At 43.9% G+C, this 13,824-nt stretch overlaps 1 protein-coding gene across 1 annotated transcript in view; it reads right to left on the bottom strand.

Annotated features, from left to right (window-relative positions):
* znf219 (zinc finger protein 219) overlaps window positions 1-12,282 on the bottom strand; it is a 33,708-nt gene extending 21,426 nt beyond the window's left edge. Inside the window, exon 1 of the mRNA XM_083789504.1 lies at window positions 12,153-12,282. The gene's annotated coding sequence lies outside the window, so the exon portion shown is untranslated. The remainder of the gene's footprint in view (window positions 1-12,152) is intronic.
* Window positions 12,283-13,824: the final 1,542 nt, after the last annotated feature.

Raw genomic sequence — 13,824 nt, 5'->3', positions numbered from 1 at the left:
AAACAAAATAGCAGACCTACAAGCTCGTAGCGCGCCACTCGGTGGCAACCGTAGCATGTCATATAGAGTGGTCTTTGCTGGTCACTGCTATATACCGCTCCAAGTATCCAAGTAATATCAGATATCGTGCTACAGTCGTCCGGAGGAACCAGGCCTCGTACTGTACATATCCTGACACAATTTCCAGGGACACATACAGGACTGACATTCCAAGCAATGGCTGACAGGACACTAGGACACTACATCTAGGATCTCGACGACAGTCGAAGGATGATGATGAAATAATGCCCCTTATAGCAGTGGCTTCAGGCCATGACACCCCCCCCCCCCCCCCCCCCCCAAAATCCTATTTGAACTGGGGGACCTCCCCACCCTTAGCACTTGGAATGAAGGAGTTGAGGCATTACTATTTTCGGTTCCTCATATAAATATTCTGGAAAATAGCCAAATTAGATTGGGTACTATTTTCAGATTGTTTGCCTCGAATCGTTCATATATTACTACTACTGGCCAATGTTTGACCAAAACATGCCGTAATGGTGCCGTAATGGTCTTTTTCCTTCATTTCTTTCTTTCGTTTTGAGGTCCTTACATTTACACTATACTATCAGCTGGGAACCCCCCCACTGAAATGAAAGACCACTACTATACTATGTTATGCTGCCTGGGAAACAGAAGATCCCAAGTACGATTCCAGAACCCGGCTATGTGTCGTCGAGGTGTCCATATGAGCAGCACCATCTGAGCAGCCATCAGATGGGTGCATGTGTTTGGTCCTACAGTCATGAGTCTGACAGCCTACCCAAAACCCAACCCTATAGACCGATTCCGTAGCGGGTCTCATGGTCGCAGCCTACGTATTTCCTGTAGGCGGACTCGACGTAGCTGCGCGGGTAAAACCCTCACCAGGCGCATCTCTTCCACTACAGTGAACGGCAGAGTGACTGATGTTAGTTTGCCTCAAACTTTAATCTTTTACCTGCTTTTTTACTAACACTAACATTACAAAGATGCCCAGAACATCGAGATGAACCTGTGTAGTTTATGGCTGCTCCAACAGTAGTGGCAACATAAAAAATTAATAAAAACGGAATGTCTAATATCCACCGCGGTGGCGGGGACTAGAGCCATTGAGTAATGGTTGAGACGAAGCAGTGAAAGATACATAACGCCAGTCTTACCCAATACCAAATATTTCTGTTTTATTAACACAAGGCTGCTGTACTTTATACCTCATACTTTAAATGCTTAGTATGAGGTATAAAATACAGCAGCCTTGTGTTCATAAAACAGAAAGATTGGGTATTGGGTAAGACTGAAATTATGTATCTTTCAGGACCTTTCACTGCTTTGTCTCAACCATTACTCAATGGCTCTGGTCTCAGACACCACGGTGGATATTTTGACATTCCGTATTTATTTATTTTGTATGTTGCCACTACTGTTGGAGCAGCCATAAACTACACAGGTTCATCTCGATGTTCTGGGCATCTTTGTAATGTTAGTGTTAGTAAAAAAGCAGGTAAAAGAGTAAAGTTTGAGGCAAACTAACATCAGTCACTCTGCCGTTCACTGTAGTGGAAGAGATGCGCCTGGTGAGGGTTTTACCCCCGCAGCTACGTCGAGTCCGCCTACAGGAAATACGTAGGCTGCGACCATGAGACCCGCTACGGAATCGGTCTATAACCTAACCTCACAGGAAGCCACAGGTTCGTTTTAACCTGCCACGTGTTAGATGTAACCTGCCACGCATGTCGGGAGCCACGGGGTGAGTTTTAACACGTCCACGGGTTAGTTAGTTGTTGGCTGTCGGACTGTTAGCGTGTCTAAACAACGTATGCACCCTCCCATGAGATGGGTGAAGCTGGCATTAACCCCTTTTGGGGCGGGAACCCCTTTTGGTGTTAGCATTATGCTATGCTTTAGCTATTGAAAAATAGCAGATCTACTGCTCGTAGCACTCGTAGCGCGCCACCGAGTGACGCGCTACGAGCTTGTGGGTCTGCTATTTTTGAAAAATCGAAGAACGACTGACACAGAAACATAGCTGTCAGGATGTAGAAGACATTTTTAGAATCTGATCTCAGGTCAAAATGGATTACTACAAATACTGTTTCTACTACTCCTGCCTACACTACTACACCGCTTCAACTTCTACTGGATTTCTGTCTTTCACCGGTGTTCGCGGAGGTTTGCAGTGTGAAAGTCATGTGGGTGTAAGCAATCAACAAAGTAATTACAAATGTACTCGTTGTTGTTCGTTGCCATCGCTGTAATTGCAGTGTAAACTTACCCAGCAACTTAAGGGCAAATTGAGCCGGTATCATTTACGTATTACTCTCAAATTAATTGGGTTTGGTTTTGTTCCGCGATGTCAGATGAGTCGAAGTACCTGGTGTTTGGGGTGACCTGATATAGTCAAGTGGTTGGGCGGCGTATAGATCGACCGATTCACAGAGGGTTTCCTGGGTGCGACCATTACTGAGGTGTACCATTAAGTGCAGCAGCACTGATTAGCTACACCTGGTCTACAGAGCACCTGCTCCATGTATTACACCTCAGTAATGACCGCGCCCAGGGCACCCCTCTGTGAATCGGTCTATACCGCACGGTCTCTAATGCCCGACAGCCAATCCCAGGTTTGATTCCTTGCCGACCGTTTTTTGCATGTTTACTCCCCTTTCTCTACCTCCATGTTTCCTGTCTTTCTCCACTATACAGTATAGACACCTAAGGGCGAGAAGCAACCTCGCCCTTTTTCGCCGGCTGCCGGGCGCGGGCTGCACTAATAACTTTGGGGCAGTCGACCTGTAATATTCTGGGACTCATACTGTCATGGAAATAACCACACTTGGAGAGCATTCAAACACATGGTCTTTACTTGGTGACTCTCAAAGCAGAACTGAACACACACAGCACACAGAGGCTACAAACAGCTGCAGGGGATCTTGCTAATCAGCACAGGTGTAAATGATGTTCTCAATCAGTGGCATGCTCTTTCACATAGAAGACACTCTAGAGTTTGAAGTCAAAAGGGAGACGTCGAAGAGGAAGGATGGATGGGGAAGGATCAACATATGGAATGTCAGAACATGTTCTGACATATATCCATATTATGGAGGTCTAAGGGTTTGAGGTCAGATGTAGAGTTGCTGGCCAATATTGATGAAATCAGGGTTCTCCATATATGGGCTTAACTGCGACAGCAGGTCGCATTTACTGTGACATCAGGGTCTCTTAAAAGTCAAAACACACTCGCCCTCGTTTTTTTTCCCCCACAAACCGGCTCACGGCGACCACTCAGTGGGATGGCTCTTCTTGTATCTGTTTTTACTGAGAATAAGGTTCGAAATAAGTTTAGGGTTAGGCATAGTTTTACTGGGGTTAAGTTTAGGAATAGGGTTAGCTTTTGGCACCGTTTTACTGAGTTTAAAGGGACAACTGTATGAAATACTTGCCATTAATATAGTGGTTGCAACTGTATTCATTGATTGCCCGAGTCCCGTGGTGGGAGTTCTGTTCCGTTTTTTGTGAAATATTAAGTAAATTAATTCACAAAACTAGCGTCATTTGTATTTCTACCATATAGTGCAACTTTCGTTCATTTCTGACCCCTCTATCACACGGAACACTGTTTTTGTGTCCATATCTCCATATAGAGGGGTCAAAGTTGAACGAAAATAGGTCAACAATACAAATGAATGTGAATTAATTTACTTTTAATGCGCAGCCCCAGTGCCCCCCACAAAATGACCGGAACGACTTAATATTCACCTAAACCAGAGTAGAACTCCCACCACGGGACTTGGGCAATCAATTAATTAGTAGTATTTTATAGTATTTCATACAACAAAGTATTTCATACAACAAAAATTTTCAAATAGGATAGTTAAAAAAATTGTGAACTATCCCTTTAAGGTTAGGAATAAGGTTAGGTTTAACCGTTTAAGCATAGTTTACTTTGGGTGGGAACCCCTTTTGGTGTTTTAACTAAGCATTATGTTATACTTTAGCTATTGAAAAATACCAGACCTACAAGCTCATAGCGCGCCACTCGCGAGCTTGTAGGTCTGCTATTTTTGCAAAATCGTGAAAAACGCGGCGCAAATCTTTGAATATATATATTCTTTCAGGAGACTTTTTTTTTTTTTTACCTCAGGCCCATTAAGTTACGTTTACGAATAACAGCCTGAGCAGTTCCGCCAGATGTACGTCTGGGGCGACTGTGTTTTGAGGCCAGTTTGTTGGTATTCCTGTGTTGGGGGGGGGGGGGGGGTATCGTGGTTAGGTTTACTACAGAGAGAAGGGGGAAAACAAGAGAACACAGCATTCTTCGAAATGCCCACTACTTTTATTCAATTAGTTTAACTTTAAAATAGTATACTTTTTTCTGCCTCCTTTTGGAATATATAAAGCTCCTCGGGATCGCATAGTATCAAGTTCATACTGTACAGTACAGTAAGTACTAAGTAGGCGTGATAGTGTTGAACTCTTGTCAGAAGTTGTATAAGGGCCGCTGACTCTTAACATGACATGTACATAAATAGCTGCTGTGGGAGTATACACTAGTACTGTATATGGGAAAGGGAATATTATGTTCTGACAAGTTTACTTGTTGTTTTTCTTGGGGGAGGTACGTTGATCTCCTTGGGTGTGAAAAAAAAAACAGTTCACAAGAATAAGAGTTTATTGTGAGAGCAAAGAGTTATAGCACAGGTTTGTACATGCCACATCATCCTTATTAATGCAAGGGCGTTAACATACAATAATTTCTTGTTTTTCCACACCGTCTGTGTGGGCATAGCCAAAGGATTGCTTTGCCAAAGATTAAAGGCTACTTCATCCTATACACAGTGCGGTATACAATATAATATATATATGCATATGCATATATTCTGAGTGTGTTCTCATTGCCGCTGGGTGCTTTGAAGAGGTGTGTGTGCGTGCGTGTGTGCGTGTGTGTGTGAGAGAGAGAGAGAGAGAGAGTGAGAGAGAGAGATATCTAAAAATAGGCCCGTGTAGGGCCTGGGCCTTGGGGTATAGTGTGTGTAATTTTGGGTGCTTTGAGAAGTGTGTGTGCCGTGTGTGTGTACATGTGTCACAACTTGCGAGGCGACTCGCGTGACGGACCTCTTAACAATTTTAAGGTTTGCTAGAATGCCAACATGAACGAGCTCTCGTGTGTGTGTGTGTGTGTGTGTGTGTGTGTGTGTGTGTGTGTGTGTGTGAGAGAGACTATGTGTGTGTGTGTGTGTGTGTGTGTGTGTGTGTGTGTGTGTGTGTGTGTGTGTGTGTGTGTGTGTGTGGGAGCGGGGGGGGGGGGTGCTTTTTGTGACGAGAGATCCAATGAAAAAGAATTGTGACCAATCTTAAAATGTGTATTTGCATTTGATCTTATGAGAGAGAGAGAGAGAGAGAGAGAGAGAGAGAGAGACACTGGTACAGTAGCAGTAGAGAGAGAGAGAGAGAGAGAGAGAGAGAGAGTGAGAGTAGGAGGATAGGGGGGGTCGGAGTGGGCTCTGTGTGTGGTACAGTAGAAGTGGAGGAGGCCCTGTGGTTTTTATCGCGTGGTCACGCGGCAAAACTTCCCCACAGACGGGATTCATTTCCTTTACTTCACCTTTCCCTGAACCCCTCTGGTTCCCACTTTATCTGGCATATCCCACTCCCCCCCCACTGGCTACGCTCGGCTCAACGCTGCGATTCTGCCTCCACCGTACATAATCTAAAACTCTAGATTTCGGAGAGCGCGAGAGAGACGGTCAAAATAGCAGGTCTAATTTAAGCTCACAACATTTCACACCATTATAACCATTTTAAATGTAACCCCCGACCTAGATTTAGAGACAGCCGTGACCTTCTCCTCAACCTTGTACCGAGCCCAGACGTCGAGGTAATTTGAATGAGCAATAGTCCCTTTGGCCTGAACATCTACTCTTTCCTCCCAGAAAAGAAATCTGGAGTGACTCCGAGTGTCAAAAATTGATTTTGAACTTGATCCCTCGGTGTGGAAAATATAGTTCCCAACCCAAATATCCAATATTTTCTTTGGTGGTGGAGTGAGTCTGAGACTTTCTTGAGACTTTGTGAGATGAACAGGGCTTGAATTGGGGAAGTCTTTGTCGATTTAAAATAGATCTATACCGGATGGGTGAAATGTGGGTTTATAGTTCTATAGCGACCTGCAGGCAACAAAGTTAGCTGACAGTCACAGCACTGCCTTGTCGCGGCCCATTTCTTCATCACTCTTTGCCTCTTTAGTCTACTGCTACTACTACTACTACTCCTACTACTTCTCCTTGTAGTCCTTCTCCTTCTACCTCCTCGTTCTCCGCTATACTACGCCAACCATCTGCGCATCCTTCTACCGCCGTCTCATCCGCTCTGACTAAAAAAGAAATCCCCCCTCTGGATTGGAATGCAGGCTGGACGAACAGCATGCGTGGATCGCAGCAGCAGTCAGTTAATCAGTTAAGAGCAGCAAACAGGGAACGACGCAACGACACCTGCACGTCTGAAGAAGGAGCGCATCCCCAGCTCTGGGGAAAAACGTCACAGCTTCTCGGAGATATGGTGACGTTTCTTCTCCACAGAAATGAGAGCCTCTCTCTCTCTCTCTCTCTCTTTCTTTCTCTCTGTGTCACACTCTCTCAGGTGTCAAAATCACTGAGCGAAAAGTGTCGAGAAACTTTTGGTCTTACGTTTGATATTACTTCACACAGACTGGCAGCTATCAAAGAACGCCTTGCTTTGGTGTTTTTTGTGAAGATGGCTCAATCATTATGCAAAGCTCTGCTGTCTCCCCCCCCCCCCCCCCCCCCCTAAGTGCTTCACAAAGCTTTTTGCACATTAAGGCAAAAATGGAGAATACTCACTAAAAGCACTTCACACTACTTTGCTTACGTTCTGTCATATTTCCTGTTCATAAACCCATACCAGTTTTTGAGTGACGTCTGTCCATCAGTCAACTAAATCATCTTTTGTGACAATTTGGGGCTAATTAGTGATACTTAATTGAGGCTTAATGAGTGCTGGCCAGAACCAATGTGAGTTTATTAGCAGTACATAACATTCCCCAAGAAAAATAAAGTAGCCAAGGAAAGAAAAGTCTCTCTCTCTCTCATATATATTTATATATAAACTTGTATTTACTTAGGTAGGTATCACTAAAGTGTCACTAAATGTGTCATCTTTCCCAGTAATGCCCCACTTCATATTTATTCAGGGTCTTCAGTGGACCTAAAAAGGGCTAATAACCAGTACTGTCAAAAGGCTCATGGAGAGGCACCGACAGCAAATCAATCCAATCAAGCCTGATTGAATGGCAGGTTGTTCCCTGGCCACGCACAGGTGTACTACTATACAGTCTTCTATTATCGGCCCTAGGGCAGCTGTACTAAGTACAGTAAGGTGGGACTTAACCACATGAACCCTAAAGTCCCTATTCTGGCCTGGGGGCAAATATTAAGGTGAAAATAGCACAAACAAGCTCACACAAGTTTGTAGATGGGCAAATTATGGCCGAAGAGATTTGGTGGAGAGGGAGAAAAAAAGGGAGTGGACATATACTTTACCTCGTCAATTAAAGTATATAAGGTTAAGAACTGAGGCTGATTCTACAAATGCCTTCTGAAATCCGGAAAGATTTCTGAAAACCCTCATATTGCTGTATTTGTATGCTAAAAATGACACAGATAATTTTCTGGGTTTAATGTAAAGTAACCACCTGGATCAAGGGCACTTAATGTAAGTAACCACCTGGCTCAAGGGCACTTAACAAGAGTGCCCTCCCCTGAGTAACAAATGCAGATACCAGCCAGCATCACAACATGTGAATTTGAACCGGATATCCAAACGGAGTCCAAACTGCAACATCCCAGACAGACTCCCGCCTACAGATTCAAACCAGCAACCTTGGAGACAGACAGACAGACAGACAGACAGACAGACAGACCGCATCCCTTCTCTTCAACCTTCACACTAATAAATGCCACCTCACGTGTCTGGAGGAAACCTATAACGTGCAGCATACGATGATATACAGAGAAGCACAGTTGATCTGTCATCATGTGCTTGACCTAGTGCGTCAAACCACAGTGGGCCTTTTAGTGTGCTGCTGTGACCTCCTTAAGACATGCCTCGCCTCTCGTACTCAACCTTTTTTTTTATAGTAAAAATAGCCGATCTACAAGCTCAACTCGCCGATTAACTCGCTGACACATTGTTGAGTTTGTCGATCGGCAGTTCTTTCTGCTCTTTTGATCAAATATGATCAGAAAACCCCACAGGGTTCCAAACTGGTGAACTTGGGGGCTTAAGCGATTAACATAGGACATATGTCCCGTTACCCTTTGACCTGCTCACAGGGAGAGAACGTGACTTGTCTAGTGTCTACTACGCGTGTGTACCTTTTCACCATAAATGAAACATTGTGGCTTTTGACATCAGTCTAAAAGAGTTCACCAGTAGTTAGGTGGCGCAATTGCTGCATTATCTGAACATGTAGTAGAAGCACATGTCCTTATGTCTGTGCAACTTTTTTTGAAAGGTCAGCCGGTTCCCTGGCTGGCTGGCCGACGGCGTGCTTTTAAATCTAAATAACCTCGACAAACTCAACTGGCACACAAGTGGCGTAGCCTACTATTTAAGTAGCAGGCCTAATGCTCTAAATACACTACTAATCCCGGGCAACCAGTGGAACTCTCTCAACAGTCTCAAAATGTCACAATGCAGTAGATTCTCCCTAACCGAGGGCAAGCAGGTGCCTCTCCCACAGCGCACTAATGACCCAATTATATCAATCAGGAGCCTTGATTGGTGCTGCGTTCCTCTCCTTCTCTCTCCCTCTTTCTTTCTCTCTCTCTCTCTCTCTGCCTGAAGAGCCACCTGGGTGCGTACAGTATGTATGTATGTATCGCCCCTCAAGAGCAGTACAGCATGTACAAAAGTTGTTAAAAGAGGAGCTGGACAATTGGGACAAATGTCCCTGCTTTTACCCTTTGAATACAATTTGAGAGGAGCTGGACATGGGGAGCAGCAGAGGTGGATGGAGGATACTATGGGAACACAACACACAGTAGACCTATATATATACTGTATATAGCGCCGGCCGGGGACATGAGAGGCTTGAATGAGGGTATAGCCCCTCTTTTAATGACAAGATAAGGTTTTGTCCTCATTAGTGGCCCAGCTGATGTGTACTGTATATTCATGAGCACTCTTAAAGTTCACGAAAACAGTTTATGTATGTATGGATAAAATAACTGTACCTGTGGGGGATGACTGAGGGGTGGACACTTTTCAAACACATGGGGGGGCAGTCACTCACTCATATTAAGAGTGCAGCCATACTGTAAAAACTATAGCGACTGGAAAAAAAGAGCGACCCTTATGGGTCCATTTGGTTCCATATATGTACACTCTTGGAGTTATATGAACCGGTCCTTGAAATGAAATAGTTTGAGAACCATTGATCTAAAGTATATGATATTTCGTGGAAAAACTATAACAAGCTATTAATTTAAATTATGCAATACATCATAGCCTGGATAAGAAGAAAAAGGTTGCATTAGTTAACTGCACATGGCTGGAAATGACAACCTATATTTGAATGTTCCCACTAGACAAGACTATAGTATGCATGCATTTGCATGTCATGTCAAAAGTGTAACATTTTTTGGGGTTGGACATAAATACAGGGCACTTCATATGATCCCTACGTACGGGAGTGTCTTTTTTGGTCAACCAGATGACACGTCTGCGTGTGTGTTATCTCGGGAGGAATTTCCTCTCTCTCTCTCTCTCTCTCCTCGCCCCGGTTCAGTAGGATGATGATGTGCGTCAATAACGTGCAACCATTTTCAGTCGCTCTTTTCCCCTCTTTTTTCCTCTCGCGGCCATCTCAATTAGAGCACTCTCATGCACATTAATGAAATAAATAACGATCAACAAACAATGCGCTGGGCGCGCACACTAATAATAAACACTCGCTGTAACATTTTTTTTTTAGATCAGACCCCACGATCGCAGATGGTGTCGGTGGCAAAGAAAAAATCATTTAGTCACAAAAAAAATGCGATTAGAAAATCATATAGATTTGGGGGTAGTTTTTTTTGGCTGCTAAGCGGGGGAGAAGTCGGGTGGCGTGTCAGAGTGTGTCATGTAGCCTATCTATCGCTCTCTCTCCCTCCTGCTCCATTTTGTTCCTAAATTTTCTATACAAAAGATTAAGGGAGGGGAAAAGACGGAGCGAGGGAGAGACGAGAGAGGACGAAAAAGTGCCATCATGGATTTCATCTTGAATTCGCTGCCAATCTGCCCCGACATCACCCAAAAAAGCGACACAGTGGACGCAGAATGTTAGTTTTAAAACCGTGACCCAAAAAAATGAAAGAAAAAAAGACAGACAGAAAGCCGGCAACTTATATGGAGCGGTGTAACAAACAGTGTCTCTAAATATCAATCCCCGTAACAGTGTATAGCCTGGCTGTATACTATTAGTGTAACAAGATATACGATTACAAACGTTGCATGCAGCCACACTTGCTACTTTCTGGCGAAATCACTGTAGCCTGAACACGGAGGTTTGTAGTGTATAGCCACAGCGGAGGTGATGTTAGGACAAGTAGCCTAAACGGGTCGGAACAGTAGCCGAGTAGATAGTATAGCAACTATAAGACATTCTACTAGTTTATATAAAAACACAGCTTTGATGCGTTCGTGCGTCCAAGACAGTAATGCATCGATCATGACAAGAGATGGAAATGGAAAACAATGCCGCTCGGACGTGGAGCCTAATAATGCGCCTCCAACAAAAGAATTACCCAGGGCTAATCGCATCTATACTATTAACCTAGACAACATTACACTGATCTCTAAACCCACACAGCTCGCTTCTATAACGTGCCACACTACACGTCTATACTTTATGGTCTGGATGGTCAATGTCAAGATCGAGATATCAGAAAGGAATCGAGTTCGGTTCGGTCGTCGTTGCGCACGAGAAGAAAGTCGATCGTGTCCCCAAAAAAAAGGAATTCACTTTTTTTTTGTCATAATGTCAAACATTTCATCATGTCGGACACTCTGAGATCGCCTGTGACACATTTGACATGAAAGGGCAACGCGTTTCTGAAACGAATGCTCGGCACGGCTCGCAATGACTCCGGAGCTTCCTTTCACTTTCTTGACCAAAGTAAAACTTTAGTTTTCTAAAAAAGTTTCCCTGATATTAAAGCACATATAGAGGGCTACTACTACATTTCACCACTTAGTCGCTCCGGAGTGCACTTTCCGTGCACTTCAGTCATTCGGACTCATTCCAAAAAAGTACGTGTAGGTACACCAAGCTATAAGTAAACGTTACTTAATTCAGTTAAAAAACTAAAACATATATATTACACGGTATCATCACGCATTTCGGCGTTGTGTTTGTGTCATGTCACCACTGTGTAGTGCCGTCCGTGCTATCTATAGGATGCATCACGCATGCTAGACGGTCGGCCACGCGCGCACATACAGTCTCTACATACATACATGCACCGGCTATAGTACATACATGACACATGCGTTAAAGTCCCCCAGACAGTGCGCGCGGCTATATACAATACATACCATACATGCAATCTCTCAAACGCAGTGCCAGTCACACACACACACACACACACACACACACACACACACACACACACACACACACTGTGACACACAGTCACACACACATACACACATCAACTGCAAGGTGGAAACAATGCACACAGCAAACAAACACCGTCCATAAAGGTCACATAACTACAATAATAACAGTTATATTAATAATATCCGGATCCAGAAAAGTCGTCGACATGATTATTTTGTTGTTGTTCGGCGAAAAGGGCAACAACAACAACAACATCATCAACAACGGCGATAAATAAGATTTTTTGGGAAATGTTCTTAAAAAAAAATAATCTTTTCTTCTTTCTTTCTTTTTTTTTTACCGGATAGCCACGCGCCGCATCAGTTTCATCATGCCACCCCATATGGGATAAAGTGCACAAAATGCCAAAAGCTGGTCATTGGTATAGAATATGTACAATGTTATAGTTTGTTTAAGATGGATTAGATATAATAGGCTATATGATGATGAAAGTATAAGACTCCAGTGTACTTACGGGAGAGGCGGCGAGGAGATTAATGGCACGACACGTCATGATTACGTTTCACTTGAATTAAATACATTACGAGTTGGGGAAAAAAATGGAAATCAGGGTTGTATACAAGCATACTCCATTCCCCCCTCCCTCCCTCCCTCTCTTCTCCTCCTCCCCTCCTCTCCCCTCTCTCTCTCTCTCTCGCTCTCTCTCTCTCACACACACACACCCTACACTCTCTCCTTGCATTTTTTTTCCTCCAAAGATCCATTTATTGTGCACTAGTAGTGAGTGAATAGGGGGAGAGAGGAGAGTGGGAGGGAGAGTGATGGAGGTTGAAAATGTAATTATAATCTCACGAGCACCATTTTAGAACGCCGCTGACACGCGGGGCAACTATCAGCACGAGAGAGAGAGAGAGAGAGAGAGAGAGAGAGAGAGAGGGCTCCACACTACAGTCCACACACAGTCACACACACACAGACACACAACCTCCACTCCACGCAATGCACGCATATTGCTATAGTGTAGTATGAGGCGCCCGATCAGGTATAGCCCACAGTACACCCGTCACCCAACCACAAGGTTAACACTTTAATAACAGCTTGACACAAAATACTTAAAAAAAAACTTAAAACTAACGCACCTCATGATCCTCATCTGCATCAAAATGTGGCCAAAGAAAGTGATGACACTGACTGTGACACACAGGATCAAACGCCATCCGTTTTTCATTAAAAAAAAAAGAAAAAACACCCCGGAAGGAAGCACATGCTGTTTCAAAAGGCGACATGAATGACACAGAACAGAATGCCTATTATATAGGCTAATAATGGGCCATTTATTTGCAACGAGGTTACGGTTTATTTTAGGTGCACAGAAGTTAAGGCCATTTCAACAAGTCGGTCAAGTTACAGGTGTAAAAAACAAAGAAGTTAAAACCTGCACTTGCACCCCAGCATAATGATGGGGGGATGTTAGCCAACACGTAGCTGATCTAAAAGTAAAGCTCAGCTATTTTTGGAAGAGATTTGGAGCAGACACTTAAGACAGAGAAAGCAGTCCAAGTTTAGAGCCACACCAGTTATTGGTGTTGTATCATTTATTTTCAGGTGAGGACACCCTGCATTATAAGAGACTGCTAAAAACTGGAGAGCAACGGAGAAAATATACAACATTGGATCACAAGACGATTGTATCAAGGCTAAAGAGCCAGTTAACTGAAGTATAGTTAGAGGGAATTTATGTGGTGGCCTATAGTTTGGTTTTATACGATTTTCAAATGGAAAATTCAAAGTAGAAAGTCATTATTATTATTTTAATTCCGAATCACTCTTTTTCACTCGCTCCACCGAGCACGAGGAAAGCTTTGCCCCTGCTGCTATATGTGGGCTCATCAGAAGCTATATAGACGCGTGGAGTGGCGCAGGTGCAACGCATTCCACTGATTTCACCGTCCCACGCGCCTCTCCACCTCCTCGCCCTTTGACAGGAGCACAGGACCATACAATCAGCTACGAGGCAGGTGGTGAGGTCCAAATGTCACCCCAAACAAAACAACAACAACAAACGGCTTCAGGCCCGCGGGAAAAGAGCATTATGTAATGAATTGGAGCTAATGGTTTGTGGTGGTGGCTCAGGCATGTGTTAAAATTAAAAAAAGCTGCTAATTAAGTGTGTCCCATGCCATACA

The sequence above is a fragment of the Protomyctophum parallelum genome (assembly GCF_964188405.1).
Source record: "Protomyctophum parallelum genome assembly, chromosome: 18".
Taxonomy (NCBI): domain Eukaryota; kingdom Metazoa; phylum Chordata; class Actinopteri; order Myctophiformes; family Myctophidae; genus Protomyctophum; species Protomyctophum parallelum.
The sequence above is the reverse complement of the archived record's forward strand: the minus strand, read 5'-3'. Positions and strand labels throughout refer to the sequence as shown.